The 11,800-nt window shown below is 41.3% G+C and overlaps 1 pseudogene; it reads right to left on the reverse strand.

Moving 5' to 3' along the window:
• Nucleotides 1-8,229: 8,229 nt before the first annotated feature.
• Nucleotides 8,230-8,935, reverse strand: LOC123598008 (annotated as a pseudogene).
• Nucleotides 8,936-11,800: the final 2,865 nt, after the last annotated feature.

Consider the following 11,800-nt stretch of genomic DNA (forward strand, 5'->3'; position numbering starts at 1 on the left):
ATCTCTCTATATTGTGAAATGATGACCACAATAAGTTCGATCACCTCACATAGTTACAATTTCTTTTTCCTTGTGATGAGAACTTTTAGGATATACTCTCTCAACAAGTTTCAAATATTAATTATAGTCACCATGCTGTATGTTAGTTACATCCTCAGGATTTATTTATCTTATAACTGGAAGTTTATACCTTTTGACCACCTTCACCCATTTCATCAACCCCCCATCCCTGGCCTCTGACAACCACCAATCTGTTCTCTGTATCTATGAGTTCAGTGTCTGAGATTCCACATATAAGTGAGATCATACTGTATTTATCTTTGACTTATTTCGCTTAGCATAATACCCTCAACAACCACCCATCTTGTCACAAATGGCAGATTTCTTTATTTTGTTTTATTGTTGAATAATGTTCATATGAGTGTGTGTGTGTGTGTGTGTGTGTGTGTATATATATATATATATATATATATATATATATATATATATATCACATTTTCTTTAGCCATTCATCTGTCAGTGGACCCTTAAGTTGTTTCCATGTCTTAGCTATTATTTTCTTAAAATATATTTTTAAGGTTTATTTCTTTATTTTGAGAGAGTACACACAAGTGGGGTAGGAGCAGAAAGAGAGAGAGAGAGAGAGAGAGAGAGAGAGAGAGAATCTCAAGCAGGCTCCACATTGTCAGTGCAGAGCCTGATGCGGGGCTTGAACTCATGAACCACGAGATAATCACCTGGGCTGAAGTTGGATGCTTAGCCAACTGAGCCCCCCAGGTGCCCTCATGTCTTGGCTGTTGTAAATAATGCTGCAAAGAACCCGAGCATACAGATATCTTTTGGAGATAGTGATTTTGTTTCCTTGTTTTCAGCATCTTATTTGAATCATGTCTTCCCTGTGACATTGGCACTTGTATAATCCCCATTTTACAGATGGGGAAACCAAGATACAGAGAATGTAAGTAACCTGCTCAGGGTTACAAATCATATATGATAGAACTGGAATTCAAATCCAGGAAGTCTGGCATCAGAGCAGACAACCATGTTGCTCCTTTGACTTCAGCACCAGTGAAGTCTGGTCTTTTCAATACATTTACAGCCAGCTCTTGGCATAGGAATGTCAAACGTGATGCCAACAATTTAATATATAAGGGATTTCAAAGGCACACCTCTGGGGAACTCATGATTTCCGCATTGTAGGAAATAAATTACTGGCTCAGTGTCTTCAATTGAGATCACAAGCGCAGTCTTAGCAGTGGGGTGTCAGTGGTAGTAGCATTTACCTTTGTTGCTGTTGTTGTTAGTTTCATGGAGGGTTTATTAGAATGAGATGAAATCAGCCACAGTCAGCAGTGACTTTCTCCCATTTTGGGCAATCTATAGCATTGGTTAGAGCTTCCTTATGTTTAATATCATTGCTCATCTAAAAACGTGTACTATTTCCCAACGAGTGGTACAATGATCACTGAAGGCTTGATATAATTTTAGATGGCACACAGATAAACATTTTTTTCTATTTTAATAGCTACATATTTATTTTAATGTAAATCAGGAAAAATAGATATCTATCCTACCCTTGAAACTCATGGGTATTACAGTTTAGAATAATGCTAAGATAAAAAGTGGGGCCAGTGTGCTGAGTTGGCTCAGCCAGAAGAGTATGGAACTCTTGATCTTGGGGCTGTGAGTTCAAGCCCCATATTGGGTGTAGAGATTACTAAAATAAGCAAATAAATAAACTTAAAAACAAAACAAAACAAAACCTGAGACCAATTTGAAGAAAAATGTCAAAGAAATAATAGTGCAGGTGACACTCAGATATGAAAAATATGAATGGCAAATGTTTGGGAAATAATTATTTTAGGCTAAAAAAAGTTTTGATAGTCAGATAACAGTGAGTTCATATCCTAGATCTGCCCCTTATGAAGATTAAATAAGATAAGATTTCTAAAACACTTGGCTTAATAAATCTTTGGCTGTGTTATTTCTCTAATTTATCTTGTTTTAGTCCTGTCTCCTTAATTAGATTGTAAAAACTTTCAATGACAAAAAAAAAATACACTTTGCAAAGTAAAAAACTGGTACAAGGTAAAGCATATAGCAAGGTCATTGAAAATGATATTTGTCCTCTACATATTTATAATCTAAAGTAGTCTCCAGGAAGCCATAAGAGACTCTTAAATGTAGAGAACAAACTGAAGGTTGCTGGAGGGGAGGTGGGTGAGGAGATGGGCAAAATGGGTGATGGGTATTAAGGAGGGCAGTTGTTGGGAACAAACTGAAGGTTGCTGGAGGGGAGGTGGGTGAGGAGATGGGCAAAATAAGTGATGGGCATTAAGGAGGGCACTTGTTGGGATGAGCACTGAATGTTTTATGGAAGTGATGAATCACTAAATTCTACTCCTTAAACCATTATTTAAAAAATATTTTTTAAAATGTTTATTCATTTCTGAGAGATAGAGACAGACAGAGCACAAGTAGGGAAGGGGCAGAGAGAGGGAGACACAGAATCCGAAGCAGGCTCCAGGCTCTGAGCTGTCAGCACAGAGCCCAACGCGGGGCTTGAACTCACGAACTGTAAGATCATGACCTGACCCGAAGTAGGATGCTCAACCAACTGAGCCACCCAGGCCCCCGTCCTTAAACCATTATTATACTATAGGTTAACTAACTTGGATTTAAACAATAAAAAAAAACCAGTATTATTCATCATATTAAATGAACTTCTGTTTCCTGGAATTTGATAGCATTTCCATACGCATATAGATAGGCTGGGATGGTTCACTGAGAAAGTGTAAGTATAATTCCTAATGCAACTTTCTTAGGAAATGAGAGATGAAGTCAGTGGGTAAGCAGTCTGAATTTTACTACTACTAAAAAAAGAAGGCATTCTTTTATTTGCCCAACTATAGAGTCATTGTGTCACTTCTTTCTCAGTCTAGTGCCAGCAAGACACACAAAAATTGGACAAAGAAATGACATTTAGTGAAAAACAGAGAGGGAGGCAATCCATAAGAAACTCAAATACAGAGAACCAATTTAGGGTTGCTGGAGGGCAGGCAGGTGGGGGGATGGGCTAAACGGGTGATGGCCATGAAGGAGGGCACTTGTTGGGATGAGCACTGGGTGTTACATGGAAGTGATGAATCACTAAATTCTACATCTGACACCATTATTATACTGTACATTAACTAACTTGGATTTAAATAAAATAAAAAAAAAAAGAAATGACATTTAGTGGACAAAGGGTTTTTGGCAGGGAAATGGGCATGGCCCAGAATATTGGCAAATGATGCTGCCTTTCATCTCCTTTTGGGATTGAGATTGAATCCTGTGGTAGACGGACTGCCAAAAAAAAAAAAAAAAAATGCCTGCAGTTCTTCAAGTGCTTTGCAACGTGACTTTGTCAGCCATTAAGAGATGGAATCTTTTCCCCTACCTCTTGAATCTGGGCTGTCTTGTGACTTGATTTGGGTGCTAGAATGGGGCAGAAGAGACGGCATGTCAGTTCTAAGCCTAAGATCTCGCACACCTCTTCTTCTCTCTTATTCTTCTGCCTTCACCATGAGAACAACACTGAACTAGCCTGCTCGGGGATGAGACAACATGGGGAGCAGAGCTGCATCATCCTAGCTGAGGCCATCCTAGATCAACCATTTCCAACAGATTTTCCAGCTGGTGGCAGACACCTGAGCAAACCCAGCTGACATCCTATGAGCCCATTTCAGATGAGTCTAGTTGTTCAGCCAGCCCTGAAAGGCATGAGAAATGACAAATGGTTGTGATTTTAAGCCACTAAATGCTGGGATGGTTTGTTATGCAGCATTATTATGGCAATAGATCAATGATGAAAGTACCAAGGGCAGATCTCATCAGTGACACAGGAAGTCTGTTCCCCTCCAACATGCACTCTTCCCCAGGTTCCTGTTAACTTTTGCATTTGCTCTCAATAGTGGCTTCAGTTCCATCCTCACCCAGACCCACAGAAGATAGGCTATGAGTTACCTACTTGGGAAAGGTGGCCAATTCTTGTGTTGCAAATGTCCACAGGAAACCACACTCGTGTTCCCCTAGCCCGGAAAAGGAAGTCACTGACATGGAAAAAATCCAGACCTTTCTCTCTTGTTTCCATGCTTATGTTTTAATCCATTTCCGCTCAATTCCCAACCATTCTGCTTTGGAGAGGGCTAGCAGAGAGTTCAGAATCAAGAAACCTGGAGTTGCACGGATCTGGATCAGACTCTGGCTCTGCTGCTTACTAGCTCTGTGACCTTGGAAATGTCCCTTAGCTCATTGACCCTCAGTTTCTTTGTACTAAAAATGGGGATTATGCTCTCTATCTCTAGGGTTATTGTGAGGAATAAGTGAAGTATGTATTCAGGACATATTAAGTGCTCAATAAAGAGTACTTTTGACTAATTGGTTGGTTACTCGACCGGTTCTCTCCAATTCCCAACTCTGGGGCTTCCTTTCAGAGCTCTGTTTCGGATTCACACTGCCCGCTCCACCCCCAGCAGTATTCTCAGGTTGCTCAGGACCTGAGCTCAATCTCCAGTCCCTGTGAGCACCCAGCCTCCTGTACTCTACATCAGTCTCCTGGTGCAGATTCACCTTGGATTGGCACAGAATGGCATCAAAGCCTTTTTGCAAATGGGTCAGTGGGCAAGCCTGCCTTCCCAAACCCCAAGCTCTACTGACCGCCTGCTATTATTTTCACATGATGCAATGTTCCCTCTCCCCTTTGGAGCAGTATTAAGTTTCCTTCCATTCCCATACACTTCAGAGACTGCTGTCCCTCTCACATTTCAGACGCTGACCCGCTCCTTTGCACTTTTCCCCTCTGCTTGTCTGGAGACCTGCATAATGAAATTCAGACAGTGGTGACTGCTGGGCTCTGTCTGCTTCCCCTCAGTATGGGCGACGAGGGCTGGGCCGCTCAGCCTTGCGGGGAGCGTGCTTCTCCCATGGCCTGGACATAAAACTGGGCAAGAGCAAGCCTGGTAACTTCATTTCTTTTTGTCAGATCAGAGGTCCCTCACTCAGAGGAGGAAGGCAAACACTTTTGATCTGACTGTGGGGGGAGGGGCGGGGTGGAGAATACATGTGATATATAAAATGAAACACGCTTTCCAAAAACAACAAGGCTGAGTCATAATAAGTTACATTTGTGGCGCACTGTAGTTTGGAAAACTCTTTTCACACGCATTGTCTCGTTCAATTCTCACAACAGCCCTGGGAGGCAGACGGGACAAGGATTAACATCCCTGTTTAACCATGAGGTCACACGGCAAGTTGGGTGACAGAGTCCCAGCCCACACTCAGGTCTCTGGACCCCACACCCAGCCCTCCATCCTCTGTATTATGCTGTCTTCTCTCTTGTATTTCACACCATGACTTAGGCCCAACATTTGTAAAACTTTCCCATAGAAACATTCCTTATGGCAGAGGGGAATGAATATCCTGGAAATGCAAAATTACTACCAGATTCTGTGTTTTATCTTAAAAAAAATTTTTTTTAATGTTTATTTATTTCTGAGAGAGAGAGAGAGAGAGAGAGCAGGGGAGGGGCAGAGAGAGAGAGGGAGACAGAGAATCTGAAGCAGGCTCCAGGCTCTGAGCTGTCAGCATAGAGCCCAATGTAGGGCTTGAACCCACGGACCATGAGATCATGACCTGAGCCAAAGCTGGATGCCTAACTGACTGAGTCAACCAGGTGCCCCTCTGTGTTGTATCTAAAAAGATTCACTCAAAATATGAATTTTAATTTAATAATTATGTCATATTATATTAGATATAGTTTATGTTCTTTAAATTTGTTTTAACGTTTATTTATTATTGAGAGACAGAGAGAGACAGAGCATGATCTGGGGAGGGGCACAGAGAGGGAGACACAGAATCTGAAGCAGGCTCCAGGCTCTGAGCTGTCAGCACAGAGCCTGACGTGTGGCTCGAACTCACAAACCACAAGATCATGACCTGAGCCAAAGTCAGATGCTTAACCAGCTGAGCCACCCAGGTGCCAGATATAGTTTATATTCTTAATATAAAAGTAAGGTTTTATTGTAGCTTCTTTCAGATAAATACTTCAGGAACATAGCTTTGCTTAACCCCTGGTAACTGTGGAGGTTTGCGCCACTAGGTTCTAGACACTTCCAACCAGTCGGCAAGATGAGTGTGCAACAGACACTCACGTAATCACAGCAACCACCTGAAGAAATGCTTTATTTTAGCCCTTACCCCAGTAAGGATGTTATTTTTTAATTGGTATTGTTGGCTGGGTCTTCCTTTAAACCATCTGCCTCAAGCATTCCATCCTATGTTGACAATGGAAAGACACATGTTTGCAAGGTATGTTTAGCATCTGAGAGGCTGAAGGAATGAGCTTTTGGGCATTGCCAGATGCACTGAGTGCATGTGCAGAGCAGAAAACATGCTCTCTAGGCAGAAACACAAACTGGGGAGCAAGCCCAGACACACAACTGGCTGTGGGACATTCAGTTGAAGGGGCTGAACACAAGATTTAGGTCCTTGGAGTGGTTGTAAGCTCTGTGTAGTACCTTACATAACCCTTTGGGCAACTCTTCCTAGGCAGAGTGTTGATTCCACCATCACCCAGGGAACACTCTCCTCTCCACTCCCTGCAAGAAGCCAAGGATCTCTAAATTGTCACCCTGACTCCAAAGGGCTCTGCTGACTCCAGCTAGCGTTGCCAACATTGGCTGATCATCCCAGACCCTTGCTAGTGGGCTGTTTGCTCCAGAGAGGCCTCCTGGTGCCAGCAATCTGCACAGGTGTTAGGGACAATTGCAGCGTGCTCATCAGAACAGATGACACATAGCCTCGAGTCAGACGTGGGGAGACTGCAGTGACAGCTGATTCCTTTGGTGTGGGTTTTAAGAAAATGGGAATATATTCCAAAGTGGTCTTGCGTTTGATTGGTTGCAACCATGGACTTGAGATTTACTGAAGGAAGGAAAGAGGGATGATCTCCATAGCTAGCATGTATGTAAGCTTCCTATGTGCCAAGCACTAATCTAAGCATCAAATGCATTAGCTCATTATCTTCTCACCACAGTCCTACAAGGTAAGTGCTATTATGGTCATCCCCTTTTGACGAGTAAAGACACTAAAGCACAGAGAGGGTAAGCAACTTGCCCAAAGTAGATGATTAGTATGTAGCAGAACTGGAATTTCAACCCAGGGACTCCACACTTTGAACCATGCTATACCGCATCTCACGACCTACACAGTGTACCCAAGAATAATAGTAACAGAACCTTCTTTAGTCATATTTATATCGAGCACTGTGCTGAGGGCTTGACATGCTCTATGTCCCATAATCCTTAAAACATTCCTGGAGAGAAAGTCCTGTCGTTACTTCTATTTTCTAAATGAGGAATCTGAGGCTCAGAGATGCTAACTTGCCAGATATTCCATAGCTAGTAAATGACTCGAAAGCCCATCCTTTTAATCATTCTATTTTACTGCCTTCCACGTAAACTGCATAAACTTTAAATAGCACAAAACAAATGAAACAGTTTTGCAGAGAATCTCCTTTGTAGTCTGGACACTAAATAGATACAAATTGATTTCCAAGAAAATGTCATAGGATTTGAGATCTGGGAGGTAGGCCATATGAGGAAAAGCAAAGGACCCTGAGCTTGTGGTCAGAAGATCTAGGTTCAAATCCCATCTTTGGTGCTCACATTCCAGCCTCAGTTTCCTCATTTGTAAGATGGAGGTGACGGCAAAACCTACCTGTGGGAGGTAAATGATAAGGCATATGTGGTAGTTATTGTTTAACATGTGCAAGGTGGGTTTCTTGTTTTTTGTTGTTGATGTTTTTGTTTTTGCATTGTAGTTCACTCTTGGTGTTGTACATTCTAAGGATTTTGACAAGTATACAATAGCATGTGTCTACCATTCTAGTATCATGAAGAAGTTTTAGTGTTCTAAAAATCCTCTGTGCTCCACCTATATATCCCTCCTTTGCCCTCCCAATCCCTAACAATCACTGATCTTTTTACTGTCTCCGTAGTTGTATCTTTTCCAGAATGTCCTGTAGTAGGAGTCATATAATATTTAGCCTTTTCAGATTGGCTTCTTTCACTTAACAATATACGCTTAAGTTTCCTGTATGTCATTTCACTGCTTGATAGTTCATTTCTTTTCAGTGCTGAATAATATTCCATTGTCTGGATCATTATAGCTTATGTATTTATTTATTTCTTCCCGAATCAATACAGCTTTTATTGCATCTTTAAAATATCACAAACAAGTCTTAAAAATCATCTGGCATCTTGCTGTTCCTGTAGCTGGACAACTTAGATCTTATTCATTAGCTTGCAGAACTGTTCCTTTTTCAGAAACATAGACACCATCTGAAAATTTTCTGATATCCTTGTTTTTAACTGTTGTGGCTTGCTGAATCAAAGCAGCTGAGTTTGTTACAAGTTCCGTGTCATTTCCTTCAAGAACTAACTCATCTTTGTGGGCTTGAGATACCGAACAAGCAACACCTGGCCTCATCCGAACTCTGTGGATGTATTTTTTTTCACCCAAGAAATTGCAAATTTCAACAAGAGAACCATTCTGAATAACAACATTGATGGGGAAGTGAGCACACACAGACTTCATCTGGTAATGGAATCCCAGTGTAACGCCCTTGATCATGTTCTGCACATGACTACAGATAGTGTGAACAGCAGCCAGCTCTCTCCTCTCCTATTTCCCCATCATTTGTCAATTCGGAGCCTCTTCTTTTTCTTTCCAAGGAGACTGAGCTCTACACTGATGTGATTGAAATCCCTTCACAGGGTTCCTCTAGGGCCCTTCACAATAACGGTGGGTCCCTTCAGAGTGATGTGGACATTTCCTGGAATGTCAACAGTCTGATTGCTGAGAAGGGTCTTCATTCTTGCAGTAGATGTGACAAAGAGCTATAACTTACTTATTAAGTTTTTTTTTTTTTAATTTTAGCCCAGTTCTTCTAATTTTATAGATGAGAAAAGTGAATACTAACGAAGTTAAGAAAACCTGCTCAAGTCCCACAGCTAGTTGGTGACACAGTCATGACTCAAAAGTGACTCTTCAACCTCTAATCCAGCACTTCTGCTACTTTAGTGGGCTGGTTTTCTGACATTTTCTAGAGTTTGTGTTTTAGGATCTCCTTTCATTATTTGCATCCATTTGCTAAACTACTGTTTCTCTCGTAGTTGCGGAATTAGAGGTCAAAAAGAGTTTGGATAAAGCAAATGCGCATTCTCTACAAACGTCTAGTGGTTTAAGAGCTTCCACTTCCATCCTTATGTAGAAGTTTTAAAAGAGCAGCTGAAAAGTAGCAAAATTGGCAGAGGGATTTTAATATTCTCTGTCTTCTGTTAATCTTTGGAGGACAGGCCACCAAATGGTGATGTGAACTGAAGACAGGGAAGACGTAGCAAGGAGTTTAAGGGTAGTCTTGTCTGTTGTAAGGGCAGATGTGGTGTGGTGAAAAGAGGGAATAACTAAAAAAGAAATCCAGTAGGGATCAATAGAAAGTCCTACACTTAGATTCAAAAAATCAACTGTACCAGATGCAGGGTATAGTAGAATATTTCACAAAAAGAGGGCCTTGGGATTTTAGTTGTGTTGTATAAGCTTAACAGGAAACAGTATTGCTATGGGGAAGCCTAAAAAGCCTATTGTATTCTTAGAGTGCATTAATAGGGTTGCTTTCTAGTCCTGACTTTATCACAGACCGACTCGGGTCTTTTAAACGTTGCAGAGTGAGGGTTACTGTAGTCCCTTTATATTCTGTATTTAAGTAGAGATGTACAAGAAAGCCCATTTGTGGATGTCATACCTAAACCATCTATTGACAAGATGAATCATAACCAGAGGCTGCTGACTGGGCTGTGGGTAGTGGAAAATAACCCACTTTTGTGGGGGCCTTCCAAGTATCAGGCATGGGGCTAGGGCATTATTTACATGGTCTCGGTACATCTTCAACACCAACCTTGAAATATAGTTGTTATTAACCTCATCTACATATTTTTAGAGGAAGAAGCTTGTCCAAGATTACTCCCCTTGAAGGTGACAGGGCTGACTCCTAATACCATGTTCTTCCCACTACCATCAAAGTGAAAGATCTTAAAAACCATATCATAAGAGGACAGCTGAAGAAACCAGGCACACACAGCTATCCAAATATATCTGAAATATATCAAGTGGAACGGGGAGCTAAATTTATTCCTCTTTGGTCCCAGAGAAAATTAGAACCAGAAGATAAGTGTTACAGGGAAGCACATAGGAAGTTAATGTCAGGAAGAAATTTCTATCAGAGGATGGTTCAGTAAATGATCCAGCTGCCTTAACTTTTCACCAGTACCTCCTCACTGGTGGAGCATTTAAGGAGAAGCAGACTGGCCAATTGTGAGGGGTGTTATTCATTTACTCAACCAATATTTAATAAGTAGCTGTGATGTGCTATCACTGCTTTAGACCTTAAAGATTCAACAATGAACAAAACAGACCAAAAAATATATATAGTTTTGCCTTAATGGGGTTTACATTGCAACAGAATATAGTGGTAATTGCACCATTCTCTGGTATATTCGACTAGCGGACCCCCAAGAGACCAGTCATAGATGGCCATCTGTGCCTGCCAGTGTCTACTTGTACCAGCTTGTACCACTGCTGGGTATGCTGACTCAACCTCTAATTCCCAAATCCTGTGAATCTTTTCCAAGGGCAGTCTTTGGTCACTGGAGCCTATTCTACCTGTATGCTAGAAGTGATGGAGGAATTGACACTGTCCCAGCAGCTGTCACCAAATGAAGGATAGGCTAAATACCCTGATCTTGTTGTCTTTCATTTGGAATAACTCTGAGACCCAGGATCTATCCTGTTTCCCTCAGTTTCTCAGCAGGAGGACACTCCAGTTGTCCACAGTGGAGCCTTGCTTGATTGGTTCCTTCTTGTCCCTATCTCACTTCCCACTGCCCAACTAGAGGTCTTAGGAGCTACTTCCTAAATAAACCGTGTGCACTTGAATTCTTGCCTCAAAACCTGCTTCTGGGGGATCCCAAAGTAAGGTAATCCTTATGATTAGTGAGCACTGGCTGAATGTCAAGAGATTTGAGTTTTCATCATGGCTCTTGTCTCTGTGCACAAATTGTCTCTAGCTCTTCATATTATCACTTGTAAAATAAGAACGTCAGACGAGATGAAATATATGTGTGCCATCTATCTTCATATACATAGGCGTGCCTAGTGCTTAATTTTGTAGCCTCCTTTACGTGGTTTTGAGAGGGCCTTCATATTCCTGTCCCAATGATCCTCAAAATATCTCTATGAATTATACTGGATAGAGGCCATTTTGCCCATATAAGAGATTAGACAATTGCACGATCATAATGATGTGGTTTCCTTTTTTCTCTTCTAAACATTTTAATTAACGTCCCAGAGTTTGAATTCTTCTCATCCTGTTTTCCTAATCTCCATATCCAATCCTGATGTAGAGTACAAGTTTTCTGCTTCTTGATTATTGAATTAGGAGGTTATAGACAGCAAATGGCTAGAATCATGGCTAAAATGAGAAAGGATCCAGAGCCTTTAGACTATAAAATTCCATCTTCAACAGCCCATACGGGTTAGGTGCTGTGTGGGGCAAGACTATGGGGGTAGACACAGACCTGGGGCTACATGTAAGTGGGCTTGTGAATCACACACCCACTCTCTGTTAAGAGACAGCATGGATACATTTTTATATTTTTCTACAATTTATAAAAGCACTTTTACATCTTTGATCTCACTTGAT

The sequence above is a fragment of the Leopardus geoffroyi genome, chromosome C1 (genome assembly GCF_018350155.1).
Source record: "Leopardus geoffroyi isolate Oge1 chromosome C1, O.geoffroyi_Oge1_pat1.0, whole genome shotgun sequence".
Taxonomy (NCBI): domain Eukaryota; kingdom Metazoa; phylum Chordata; class Mammalia; order Carnivora; family Felidae; genus Leopardus; species Leopardus geoffroyi.